Here is a 14798-nt window from a genome sequence, read left to right on the forward strand (position 1 = left end):
ACTTTCTTAGTCCTGAGTTCTAGTTTGATTGCACTGTGGTCTGAGAGACAGTTTGTTATAATTTCTGTTCTTTTACATTTGCTGAGGAGTGCTTTACTTCCAATTATGTGGTCAATTTTGGAATAAGTGCGATGTGGTGCTGAGAAGAATGTATATTCTGTTGATTTGGGGTGGAGAGTTCTATAGATGTCTATTAGGTCTGCTTGGTGCAGAGATGAGTTCAATTCCTGGATATCCTTGTTAACTTTCTGTCTCGTTGATCTGTCTAATGTTGACAGTGGAGTGTTGAAGTCTCCCATTATTATTGTATGGGAGTCTAAGTCTCTTTGTAAGTCTCTAAGGACTTGCTTTATGAATTTGGGTGCTCCTGTATTGGGTGCATATATATTTAGGATTTTTAGTAGAGACGGGGTTTCACCTTGTTAGCCAGTCTGGCCAGGCTGGTCTCAAATTTCTGACCTCAGGTGATCCACCCACCTCGGCCTCCCAAAGTGCTGGGATTACAGGCGTGAGTCACCAAGCCCGGCCTATTGTATCATTTTAATTGCCTTTTGTTTTTTAGTATACAGTTCTGAGTGGATTTCTTTTGAGTCGTTGCCCTGGGAATTATAATTAACATTGTAATATATAATATGAATTTATAACATCATAAGTTATCACCTTAACTCTTAATTTAATATTTACATATTTTCCATGAAATATAAAATATTTCCCTTATACGGTGTAAACAAAGCCTGAAATATGTCATAATGCTAGAAACTAAGAAAATGCTCAAAGGAACATGAAGGCTGGGCGTGGTGGCTCATGCCTGTAATCTCAGCACTTTGGGAGGCCAAGTTGGGCGGATCACCTGAGGTCAGGAGTTCAAGACCAGCCTGATCAACATGGTGAAACCCAGTGTCTACTAAAAATACAAAAATTAGCCAGGCATGGTGACAGGAGCCTGTAATCCCAGCTACTCAGGAGGCTGAGGCAGGAGAATTGCTTGAACCCAGGAGGCAGAGATTGCAGTGAGCTGAAATCACGCCACTGCACTCCAGCTTGGGCAACACAGTGAGACTCCATCTCAAAAAAACAAAAGGAACATGAAGAAATATCAAAAAATCACAGGAACAGCTAGAAGGACTTCCCCCAGTGGTCAAATCTGATACAATTTGAGTATCAAAATAAATAATAATGGATTATAACACAGCAATAAACTAAAATCTGTCATTTTATAATGAGTCTACCATCATAAAATATATAAATGGAGAGGCACAAGGACTGTTTGTCTTTATAATAGAAGCTAACTCATAAATATAGAAAGAATGATGGAGTTAGAAAATCACCATTGGATGCCAAAACTGGTGGGTGAAAATTTGAGGAGAATCCTGTATTTATAATCCTTAAAATATGTAACCAAAATTCTTATTCATTACAAACAGGAATATTTTATTGACACATAATTATTGTATATCTTTTTGGGGTGTGTGATATTTTTATACATGTATACAATGTATAATTATAAAATCAGAATATTTAGCATATCCATCACCTCAAACATTTCTTATTTCTTCATGTTGGGAACATTTCAGATTTTCTCTTCCAGATATTTTGAAATATAAAATAAATTATTGTTAACTATAGTCATACTAGTGTGTTATTGAACACTAGAACTTATTTATGTTATCTAACTGTGTATTTTTACTCATTAACCAGTATCTCTCCAATCTCCCCTAACACATTCCAGCCTTTGGTAACCATCATTCTACTGTCTTCATGAGATCAACTTTTGTAGCTTCCACATATGAGTAAGATCATGTAATATTTCTCTTTCTGTGCCTGGCTTCTGTCACTTAATAAGACCTCCAGTTTCAGTCATGCTGTTACAAATGACAGGATTTTATCCTTTTTATGGATGAATAGTATTACATTGTTTATATATAACACATTATCTTTATCCATTTATCTATTTATGGACACTAGTTGAGTCCATATCTTGACTATTGTGACTAATGCTGCAATAAACATGGTGTGTAGGTATTCTTTTGGTAAACTGGTTATCTTTCCTTTGCAATAAATACCCAGTAGTGAGATCACTGGATTGTATGGCAGTTCTATTTTTAGTTTTTAAACCTCCATACTGTTTTTCATAATGGCTGTACTCACATTCCCACTAACAGTGTAAGTGCTCCCATTGCTTTACATCTTCGCCAACATTTGTTATTTTTGTCTTTTTGATAACAGCCATTCTAACTGGTGAGATAATATGTCATCATGATTTTGATTTACATTTTCACATGACGATTAGTGATGGCGAGCATTTTTTCATATACTTGGTCATTTATATGTCTTTTGAGAAATGTCTATTCATAACCTTTCCCACATTATAATGGAATTTTTTTATGTTTAGTTGAGTACCTTGTATATTATGGATATTAGTCCCTTGTTAGATGAATAGTTGGCAAATATTTTCTCCCATTCTACAGGTTTTCTCTTCACTCTGTTTATTATTTTCTCGCTGTGAAGATTTTTAGTTTACTATAGTTCCATTTGCCTATTTTTCTTGTTGCCTGTGTTTTGAAGTCTTAGCAGTAAAATACTAGCCTAGATCAATATCTGGAAGTGCTTCCTCTGTTTTCCTCTAATAATTTTATAGTTTTAGGTTTTCATTTAACTCTTTAATCTATTTTGTGTAGATTTTTGCACATGGTGAGAGATGGAGGTATAGTTTGATTCTTCTGCACATGGATATTCAGTTTTCCCCACCTCATTTATTGAAGAGGGTGTCCTTTCTCCAATGTATGTTCTTGGCTCCTTTGTAAAAAATTGGCTATAAACTTGTGAATTTATTTCTGGGTTTTTGATTCTGTCTTATTGGTCTGTGTTCCCATTTTTATATCAATACCATGTTGTTTTGGTTACTGTGGCTTTGTAGTATATTTTGCTGCCAGGTAGCATGATCCCTCCAACTTTATTCTTTTTACTCAGAATTGCCTTGGTTATTTGCCTCACAGAGAAATATTTTAAAGTGGAGAAACTGAAAAACACTATTTTATCCAAGTTATTAGGTTGGTGCAAAAGTAAATGCAGTTTTGCCATTACTTTTAATGGGAAAAACCGAATTTACTTTTGCACCAACCTAATATTAAAGTTAATAGATATTTGGAAGCAAACTTATGATGTGCCTTCTAATAAAATTCAGTGAGAAGAATATATCATCACTTCATAATATTCTTGCCAAAATATGTATTAGGTCTAATCATGAAGAACCACCAGACAAATAAAATTGAGGAACATTCTACAAAGCAACTGGCTTGAAATCTTCAAAAATATCAAGGTCAAGAAGCACAAATGAAGACTGAAGAGCTGTTCCAAATTAGACACTAAAAAGATGTAACAACTAAATGTAATGCACAATCCTGGAGTTAATCCTAGATTTTGAGAAATCAATAGTTATATAGGAATTTATTGGAATTGATTAAAATAACAGTATTATATTAATATCACATTTCCTGATTTTTATAACTGTAATCTGGCTATGCAACAAAATGACCTTGTTTATAGTATATACACACTGACATAGACATAAAGGAGCATATCTTGAACTTACTCCGAAATTTTTTTCCAGGAAAAGAATACACACACACACACACACACACACACACACACACACACACACACACACACACACACAGAGAGAGAGAGAGAGAGACAGGGAAAATGGTAAAATATAAACAATTGGCTAAAATGAGTAAAAGGTATATGAGAGATACCTTAAAATATTTTTGAAACCTTTCTGTACAACTGAAATATACTGTCACCTGAGCCAACATGGAGTAACAGGGACTAGGTTTAAACTTCACCAAAACAAACAAAAAAATGAAAAAATATATGAAACAACAATTTTCAAAATATAGGATATCAGGCAGTACAAGGCAGTAATCTATGAGAAAAGGTAAACAAACAAGGGGAGAATTACCTTAGAGAGAGTTTTTAGAATGCAGGGGAGGGGAGGGAAAACCCAGACAGAGCCCAGAAATTTTTGGGGGTTAAAGAAATACAGATATGAGACTAGGGAAGCCAATGTGTCCAAGTTCAAATGGCAATGTACTAGAGAGGAGATATATTCACTGAAAAATAAATCTAGAAAACTGCAGAGAACTCCATCTCAAGTCCTCAGCTGAGTACTGATTAGAGGATCAGTAAAGAAAATACCCAAGTCTGGGGAAAGAAGCACCCAAAAGCAACAGAGAGAAAATTCTCAGAATTTACATATAGCCAGACATGGTTTATATTCCCATCATCCAGAGAAGGAAATGTTACAATTCATGTGGACATTGCCATAGGAGTGGGGGAAACTCATCCCTGGATTAAATATTATCTAATGCCACCTAAAACAGCTTAAAATCATGCCTCAGAAAGATTAGATGGTTTTAAAATAACTAAATAAAGTTGAGAAATATTATATTTATAAATATAAATATACAATTATATTTACAAATATAAATGCTAGGTATTTTATAATCCAGCATTCTATCAAAGTAAAATGCAAAATGGCTGTCATCCAATCAAAAATAGAAGACACACAAAGAAGCTGAAAAATAAAGCCTTTAACAAGGAAAAGAAAAATGAATCAGTGGAAACAGATACATAAATAACATGAATGATACAATTAGTAGACAATGACATTAAAACAATTACTATAACTATGTTCTACTTGTTCAAATACATAGAGGAAAGATTGCAAATGACAAGTAGAAAGGAGGACATTTTAAACATCTAGATTGAACTTCTACAGATAAATCTACAGTATGTGGGATGAAAAGTGCACTGGATGGGATTAAAAGCAGATTAGATTCCACAGGAAAAAAAGTTGAAAACATAGCAATGCAAACTAAAGGTAACACTGAGAAAGAAAACATAATAAAAATAAACAGTATCAAGCACCTTTAGCCATCTGATTTTCATGTAATTCAAGCTCTTGAAGAAAAAGGTAAAATAGGGTTACATAAAAAATATTTGAAGAAATAAGGGGAGGTTTTTTCCATGTGTGATAAAAACTGTCCACAGATCCAAGAAGCTCAATAAACCCCAGGCAGGAGAAACAAACAAAAACCCACAACAAGGCACATTATACTGAAAAAAAAAAAAAGACTGACAACAGATGTCTTGTTAGAAACAATATGAGAAAGAATAGTAGCAGAATATCTTTTAAAAGCTGAAAGAAAAATCTGTCAAGACAGAATTCTATACCCAGTGAAAGTATCTGTCAAACTGAAGGCAAAACAAAGATTTTTTTTCAGACACAAATAAGCTGAAACAATTTATCACAAGCAGATCTGCACTACAGGAGAGGTTAGTGATAGCCTTTCAGTAAGAAAGAAAGTGGGCCTGTGAAATAAAAATAATTATCTACTTCCACAATACAATGGTGGGACAGACATAAGATATATATTTCCAACCCAAAAGGGGAAAAGAGGCAGGAAAAAATGGCTATCTGGTCCCAAGTAAGACCAAAACCCACCAAGAAAAACAACATTATACATCAAATATCCAAAATAATCTTTTACTTCATGTTCCACCTTCTTGAGGTAGAGACAATGCCTGGATTCAAACTTCAGTGTGATGAATGCCAAATCCTGCCCAGTGTACTTCCTGGGTACCAAAGATACCACATGGGGCTCGAAGGGCACTGTACTCAAAGGTGCAATGGGGAGGGGAGAAGTTGGACCCCCAAAGTCTTGGACAGCTCTGCCTCTACGGTTTTGCTAGACTCTGCCCACACTACAGCTCACGGGCTGGAAGTTCATACCTGCAGCTCTACCAGGCTAGTATACCATTCTGGTAGCTGTGTAATTCTGGGATCCTTATGGTGGCCCCACTCTCACAGTTTTACTAAGCATTGCCTTAGTGTGGGTTCTCGAAAGTCCTCTGACCCTACAGCAGGTTTCTGACTGGCTCCCAGCCTGTCTGCAACACTCTTTGAAACAGGTGAAGGCTACAATGGCCCCACAGGCCACACACACTGCATCACAGTGTCAGCACCATGTGGACCCCACCCAGAATGATCACTTGCACTCTCCAGTGCCAGCACAAGCTGCATCTGAGCCTACTTTAGCCACAGCTGGGGCAACCGAGAAGTCCTGCACTGGAATGCAAAGAGCAAAGTTCCAAGGTAGCTCTGGGCAGCAAATACTGAGGTCCTTGAGGTACCTCTCTGGAATCTTTTCCATTTCCAGATGGAAATGATGTCTCATTTCCATCTGAGACATCAGAAAAGACTTTACTGCCCATATTTTTACCAACATTCTGATCACAGTCATTTAAATAATCCATCAGAAGACATGGGCTCTTTCTACAACTTTTTTCTTCTGAGATCTTACCAGAATTGCCATAATACACCATTCATGACAATCCAGATTTTTTCTAGCATGCTCCTCCAAATTCTTCCAGCCTCTACCCATTACTCAGTTCCAAAGCCATTCCACATTTTTAGAAATTGGTTACAGAACACCCCACTTCTGGTACCTGTTTCTGTCTTCATTTGTTTTGTGTTCCTGTAACAGAATACCAAAGACTGTCTGAGTAATTTATGAATAATAGAAATTTATTTCTTACCATTGTGGAGACTGGGAAGTCCAACATCAAGATGCCAGTATCTGGTGAGGGCCTTCTTGCTACATCATTCCCTGACAAGGCAAGAATGGTAAAGAGCAAGGGAGCAAAAGGTAAAACTCGCAGCCTCAAAACCTTTCATAATTGGCTTCATTCCATTCAGGAGAGTAGAGGTTGATGACATAAACACCTCCCATTAGTAGCTACCTTTCAACACTGTGGCATTGGGGATTAAGTTTTCAATATATGCTTTGTGGGGGATCCATTCAAACCATTGCAGCTATTATAAAAAAGACAAGATGTAAGTGTTGGGGCAAGGATGTGGATAAAAGTTTGCCTGTTATGGTTTGAATGATTTTCTTTCCAAAACTCATTACCAAAACTTAACTCTCAGTGTGGCAATATTGAGAGAAGGGGTATTTAACAGATGATTTGGGCAAAGGCATCATGAATTAATTAATTTATTCATGGGTTAATGGGTTAATAGGTTATCATGGGTGTGAGACTGGTGGCTTTATAGGAAGCAGACAGATTTGAGCTGGCAAATTCTTGCCCCCTCACCCAGTGATGCCTTCTGCCATGTTATTATGCAGCATGAAGCCCTCACTAGAAGCTTACCTGATGCTGCTGCCCAATTTTGAACTTCTCAGCCTCCAGAACTGTGAGCCAAAATAAACCTCTTTTAAAAATAAATTACCTAGTCTCAGATATTAAGTTATAGCAACAGAAAACAGACTAAGACAGAATCCTTGTACACTATTGGTGGGAATGTAAATTGGTACAGATATTATGAAACACATTCTAGAACTCCCTCAAGAAACTAAAAATCGAATTACCATATAATCCAGCAATTGCACTTCTGAATATTAAAAGATTTGAAATTAGTTTGTTGAAGAGATGTTTGCAATCCATTTCCACAACTTTTCCATTTCTACTTCTACCTCTTAATTGTTACTGTACAAATATTTACAAAATAAGCTAGCAGGTCACGTGACTTTGCCTGTATAATTCATCAAATGTCTACTGCTGCTCCACAAGATAGTCACTTTATTTAGTTTTCTTTAACTTTGTTTTAAGTCTTTCCTGATTATACATGAGAAATAAATATTGTCTGGACTTCCTGGAAGACTTTCTGTCATTACCTGAATGCTTAATCATCTGTGACTATTCTTGCCTCCCACAGTAAATGTCCTCAGTTAAAAACTGAAACTAGGCCAGGCGTGGTGGCTCATGCCTGTAATCCCAGCACTTTGGGAGGCCGAGACGGGCGGATCACGAGGTCAGGAGATCGGGACCATCCTGGCTAACACGGTGAAACCCCGTCTCTACTAAAAATACAAAAAAATTAGCCAGACATTGTGGCGAGTGCCTGTAGTCCTAGTTACTCAGGAGGCTGAGGCAGGAGAATGGCATGAACCCAGGAAGCGGAGCTTGCAGTGAGCCGAGATCGCACCACAGCACTCCAGTCTGGGCGACAGAGCAAGACTCCCTCCGTCTCAAAAAAAAAAAAAAAAAAAAAAAGAAGTTAAAAATCTGTTATATGGGACAAAATTTTGTCTTATCAATATGTAACCAGTGCTTTTCTCTTTAACTCTTTGATGCATCATGTGTCATACTTGAGCCTAACAGTTGTCACCTTTCTTGCCAGGAAAGAGAAAGTGTAGCAACTAGATGGATGAAAATTATTGCATAGATTTTCTTTTCTCTGACCTCACACCACAGTGAGCCTCAAGCTTCAACTGATGAAGCAAACAGAATTGACACCACCCATTCTTTTATTCAGTAAGTTTTTAAATTCCCCTTAAGTGTTTAATAAATAAACTACTAAGACATTTCCACCACAAGTTGTTTTTACCCTATAATTTGCCTGGATTTAAAATCAGGCAATCACACTCTGTCAACTAGAATTATAGCTCTTTTGAATACAGCATTCATCATTGTGTGCCTACAAATTCTGTATGTCACAGTACAGCATTAATCCCAGACAGCTCTCATGTTCTACATCTAGGAGGTAGTCACACAATCACCGAAGAGAATACAGGTGTGAGATCTTGAACTTGTGAAGCATATAAGTGGCTATTTGGAAACACGCATATCCTAGAAGCAACCCTGATATTAAGAAAGAATAAAATGAGAACAAGAGTTAAATAAAAAGTCAAAGATAGGAAGAGCTTAAGAAAATCCAGGAAGAGTTTATGAATAGGAACATGAATGAAAAAGGAGCCACCCCAGCAACTCTCTCATAGGTCTTAGCAGAAACCAGAAAAAATGCTGATGTCAGTACATAAAGCAGGAAAGGTCTCAAGAAAAAGCAACATTACTAATGGACTTTCAAAAGAAGCTAAAAATACTGGAGGTTACTGACTTCTGGCAAATGAAAGTGGCATGCAAATTAAATGTCCTTCCTCCATTCAGGGAGAGACAATGAATGAACAGTATGGTTTTTTTTTTGTTTTTTGTTTTTTTTTTCCTGAACAAGATGAGAGGAAAATCGTCAATTAGAATTTTACCTATCTATATGATAGTAAATGAATACATGTTTATTTGAAGAAAAAAGGAATGTTTGAGTTACATCAAGGTTAATTTTACAAATCCAAAATGGAGAGTCTTCAGGAAAGTTTAGAAAGTGTAATGACATTTCCATTCACTCCTTGGTTTTAACTCAAGGTCAGAGGAAAACTTAAAAATATGCCAAAATATGCCATCACAAATGCTCATAGTTCATGACCTTTAATATTTGTCACCATCAACTGTGACAAGTCATACTCTCTCTGTTATAGGGAAATAAGGCCCTTTCACAAAATCAATATGCAACATTATTTTAGAATAGTTGATATTCTTGAACTTAGCAATTAAAGGGGGAAGAATTATGTACTTTATAAATAAGTGGTTAAAAGAAGTGCAAGTTTCATTACCATCATTGAATTTATAAATTTTCTTAGTCACCAAGAAACCAAGTCTTCTAGAACCTATCTCTCACATATGGTGAGGATCTTCTCTTGAATATTGTCTACATTTATGCCCCTATCCAAACCTCAATAGTTTAGCTTTCCTTCTACAATCTATGTAACATCCTGTATAGGCAAAAATAAGTGCTTCTACTGATTCCTCATCACTGAGACAAACAACACTGAGAGCGGATTTGAAATAAATTCCATCATAATTGTCTCTTGCTTTCAACCTTGCCTATGTATCCCACACACATACCCCTGAATTCATCCACATTCCAAAACTGTAAATCTCTTTATGTCACTCCCCTGTTTGAAACCTTCAGAGCCTTATAATACTTTCAAGATAAATTCAAACTTGGCACCATGGCACAGAAGAGCATTCATGATCCACACCTTTCCAGCCTCATTTGCTGATGCTCCCCAAAGTCACTCATGTCTATTCATTTATTGAAAGTTTTCTGTTGCCTGCACACACCAGGATGCCGCACACCCTTTTAGTACTCTTGTGTGATTCCCTCTATCTGTAGTACCAAGCCTAATCCTACCCCCAACACCTGAGTCAAGAGTTTATATTTATGAAGCTATATATTTCTTCTCTGTACTTTCATAGCACTTCATACACAACTCTCTTATAGCACTGATACTAGGCTGGCATTTTTTATTTTTTTAATCTCTCTTTCCTTACTAGACCTCCTTTAAGCAAGGCCTATATTAATTGATCTTCGTGCCAATAGCACCTAACAGTTTAGCTCATCCACAGATGTTCAATAAATGCAGGTTATATTTAAAAAAAAAAAAAGATGGATGGATGGATGGATGGATGGAACGAAGGAAGGAAAAAGGGGAGAAAGGGTGGGTTATAAACTGAATGCTTGTCTGCCTCCCAAAATTGAATGCTGAAACCCTAACCCACAATATGATGGTATTTGGAGATAGAACCTTTGGAAGGTAGTTGGGGTTAGATAAGGTCATTAGATTGAGGCCTTCATGATGGAATTAGTATTCTTATAAAAAGAGCCACCAGAGAGCTTGCTCACATCCTTTCTCCTCACACATTCAAGAAAGGCCAGCGAGCCTTTCTTCACAGCAAGAAGGCAACTCTCTGCAAACCAGGAAGAGAGCCCTCACCAAGTCAGCTGGCACCTTGATATTATTAGTCCAGTTGATATTATTAGTCCAGCTTTCTGAACAGTGTGAGAAAATAAACATCTGTTATTTAACCTCCCACTCTGTGGTATTTTGTTACAGCAACCCAAGCTGACTAAGACAGATTTGGGTACCAAGAAGTAGGGTACTACTGTAATAAATACCTAAAAATGTGAAGGTAGCTTTGAAACTGGGTAATGGATAGAGATTGAAAGAATTTTTAGGAGTATGCCAGAAATATAGGCATTGAAGTCTATTCTGGTGTAGTCTCAGAAAAAAGTTAAGAATATTTTATTGGAAAATGGAGGCCAGGTGATCCTTGTTATGAGGCGGCAAAGAACTCAGCTGAACTGTGTTCTAGTGTTTTGTGGAAAGTAGAACTCATGAGTGATAAAAATTAGATATTAAGCTGAGGAGATTTCTAAGCAAAGTGTTGGAGTAGCTTGGTTCCTTCTGACTACTAATAGTAAAACGTGATAGGAGAGAGATTAATTAGAAAAAAATAATTGTTTTGGAAAATGAACCAGAGATTGAAGATTTAAAAAATTCTATGTCTATCCATTTTCAAAAAAAAAATTAGAAATCTTGTTCTGAAGAGGACACTAAGGTTATAAATGAACATCCATTTGATAAAGAGATCATGAGTATGACTCATGAACTTCACTGGCCATTTTAACAGAAGCCAGGAAGAGAGATGGGATTATACCAGCAAAGACATGGCTAGTTAAATCCAAAGGAGATAGAGAAAGCAGAATGCAATGAAGGAATTCTGTCAGATTTCCTAGATTCTACAAGACCAGACCACAGAGATATTTGGCTGCAAACACACACTATTCTTCAAGGAAAAGGAAAAACTGATCCCAAAGATTCAGAGATCATAAGGTCTGCCACTCTCACCACAGGCCCAGGAGCAAGACTGTTTCCTCCTTGGTTTCAAACGGTGGGGCCACCTCTTTGGTTTTACCAGGCTAGGATGATCCTACCCAGTGTTTCAGCGGTGGGGGCCATCCTTGAAGAAAGTTTGTGGTATTTTACTTTCTCAGCCTTTGCTAAGACAGGAAGGAAGGAAGGAAGGAAGGAAGGGAAGAAGGAAGGAAGGACAGGAAGGAAAGAGGAGGAGGGGAGGCGGAGGGCAGGGAAATGAACCAACCAGTGGATACGCCCATGTCCGATGGCTCATGGCTGCAGAAGATCAGTCATGTATTGAGATTAAGCCTGTGGTTTTCTCTGCATGGGCAATTGGCTCCCCTGGAGAGTCACATTATTGACCTTGCATTATTGGTGTCCCTTGATCTAATCAGAACTAACAGCACAGATAAAAAGGAGAGTGAGAGCCATTAAGCCGGTGATTGTGTGGGGTAAAGACCACAAAGATTCCTTCCATCCTTTACCTGAAAGTGTCAACCTTGACTTTCAAATTCTACCATTAGGGAAATGTGTGGGGTCTGTAATATTCATGAAACCCTAAATTATGAAGAAAATTTATACTAATAAAAATTGAAAATTAAATGAAACAAAAAGAAATGCCACATTACATAGTGGCCTCTCAATTTTCTTATTTGCTTCCCATTCTGTCTTCCCTGCCCAAAAGAGTCTATTCATTCCATCATTATTGAAACAAGCCTTCTTAAACATTTCAATGGCTCTTCATCATCCTCATGATTAAATCCAAATTTCCTACAACTCACACTTTATAAATTGGCCTCTACCATCCCAGCCATGATAAATAATGCCATGCCTTCACTCACCCCTTCACCTCTGTATATGCTTTTCTTCCTACCTAGCACACCACTCCACCCATCACCTATCCCTAGTCATCCTCCAGGGTTTAGCACATATATCACTTTAGGAAGTTTTGTCTGACTTCCCAAATATGGATTAGATTTGCCTCCCTCATTCTCACAACACACTATTTCCCTTTAGAAAATTGTAGGACATGTAATTTCTTTGTTCATATGCCCTACAGACAAGAAGCTACTATATGGGGAGAACTATTGTACTCATGTAGTCATGTATGCACCACGACTGGCATGTAGTAGGTGCTCATTAAATAATTTTTGCTGAATGAGTGAACTGATAAGGTTCTAGAACTTGTAAATAGATCCAAGTCTAATGACAACTCTACATGTTTATGTTATTTAATATTTAAATGAGCACATTCACATCTTATTATCTCATTTAACTCTTAAAACAACCCAGTGTAGCAGGACAGGTACTAATCAAACACTGTCGATTGTCCACTCAATAGCCACATCATTTCTCTGGCATATTGACAGGAGCCCTGGTTTTCTTCTGGAGCTCACTTTCCTCCAAGTAACCAGAATTAATACTGATTGGCTTAAGGTAATGTGGTGGCTGTGGCAGCCTGTTTCCATAGAAGAGAGTCCGAGGCAAGGGTTAAGGGCTATTATCGGGAGGTGCATTGCCAGGCCTAGGGAGTGAAGGAAGGAGGCAGTGAGACAGGTAATAATGAGAGCTAAATAAAAACTGATGCTTTTCCACGTTGGCCACCATTTCACAAAGTGAAACAAATTCACTTAGCTACTTGAGATGTCTCTAGACAAGCTACATTCAAAAATCCATGCTTCAGAACACGCTATCACAGGGCAAACAGAAAAGGAATTTTTCCACAAGTTTCTTCCCACTCTCTGTCTCCCACTGGTAAACGTTTGCCTCATTAAAAAGTAACTGCTAATATGGTGCTTCTTCTAAGTGCAGAAATGATGGGAATAGCCAAAGACTTAGCAAAATGGTGTTCGCTTGCACAGAACTGGCCCAGGTTGCTGCAGCTCCAGCAGCGACTGCAATGGTGCAAGCATCCAAAGGCACAGGAGACAAGAGAATAGAAGACATTCACAAGATAGGGCAGATACAGTGGTAATTCCAGAGATTGGCTTAAGTGCCAGCATGTGGGAAGTCTGCTGGCTGAGGGGGAATGGTATGGTAAAAGCTTACAGAGATATTCTTAAAAACACTAGTGAAATATATTGCATATTGTATTTTACTAATCAGGTAACTATGAATGCATTTTACAACCAGTAGTGTGTCATAATCTCATTGGTTGTGCTATTTCTTTCACAGTGGTATACAAAACAATGGTGCATTTTATAGTCAGTGACATCTTAGATTCTGTGAAATACAGTAGTCCTGTGGTGGCCTTCAGACCAACACAGCCCTGCATAACGTGCAATCATGTAATGCAAGGGGCTGCAACAGCCTTCCTGCAACCATGAAAGGATCTAACCTGACAGTCTGAGGCTAGCAGAGCAAAAATATGGAAAGTATCTGTGTCTTTTCAGTGATATTTTTCCCCACCTGACAGATAAACAAACTGAAAATAGAGAGCTGATGTCCTTTTCCAGAGCCTCACAGGCGGTTAAACAACGGAGCCGAGACTTTAACCTGAGACCTTGGTGTTCTTTCCCACCCAGCTTCGACATGGTGCTCAAAGCCCTTCACAACTGGCCTGTTTACAGCCCAGTCTGCTAATCTCTTTCCACAGGTCTGTCCTGTTCTCCACATATAAGACTTAAGGTTTCCTTAAAACAGTCCATTTTCTCATGTTTCTCCAACTTCTGATGTTTTAGGAAACTCTGGCAAAAAAATAGTAAAGAGGATGATCTCACTAAAGATTTATTATGAAGAAAGTACAGAGATCTGGTACCTTATCTCCAATCTTTTAGGATTCAGTATATAGTATACGGAGAGTAACACCATCTTTCCTTAAAACATCTTGCTGCCACCACCAAAACCAAAATACCAGCTGCATGCAGATGTGACACTCAAGCAATGAAACCACATCAGGTCCACATCCATCAGAACAGGTTCAGTGGAGCCACACTAGCCAGTGTGTATCAGCTAAGCACCATTCTTCAACCAACCCTGGCTGCATATAGCCCCAGAGCCCCAAAGGTGCCCATGGTCATGTTCACAGTTACCCAGTGACTCTCCCTCGAGCACCTCTAACATGTTTATGTTGACTGGCTTTGGTCCACGCTACTTGCACTTTCAAGTATTTCAGCCAGGTAAATTACTAAATTTCAGTGGGAGTGTGAAAACTGGAAAACAATGGCTCTATAATAATTCAGGCCCATTGTAATAGGA

At 37.8% G+C, this 14798-nt stretch overlaps 1 long non-coding RNA gene across 2 annotated transcripts in view; it reads right to left on the reverse strand.

Moving 5' to 3' along the window:
- The window catches only part of LOC108541899 (uncharacterized), a 232669-nt gene that overhangs the window by 155594 nt on the left and 62277 nt on the right, over window positions 1-14798 (reverse strand). The window contains exon 4 of one of the 2 annotated variants that reach the window (XR_001889109.1): window positions 6630-6671. The exons of the other annotated variant lie outside the window; for it this stretch is intronic. This is a non-coding gene — a long non-coding RNA (uncharacterized LOC108541899). Of the gene's footprint in view, window positions 1-6629; window positions 6672-14798 lie in introns of those variants that run through there. 2 annotated transcript variants of the gene reach the window in all.

Source organism: Rhinopithecus bieti, unplaced genomic scaffold, assembly GCF_001698545.2.
Source record: "Rhinopithecus bieti isolate Rb0 unplaced genomic scaffold, ASM169854v2 scaffold_20101, whole genome shotgun sequence".
NCBI classification, from domain to species: Eukaryota; Metazoa; Chordata; class Mammalia; order Primates; family Cercopithecidae; genus Rhinopithecus; species Rhinopithecus bieti.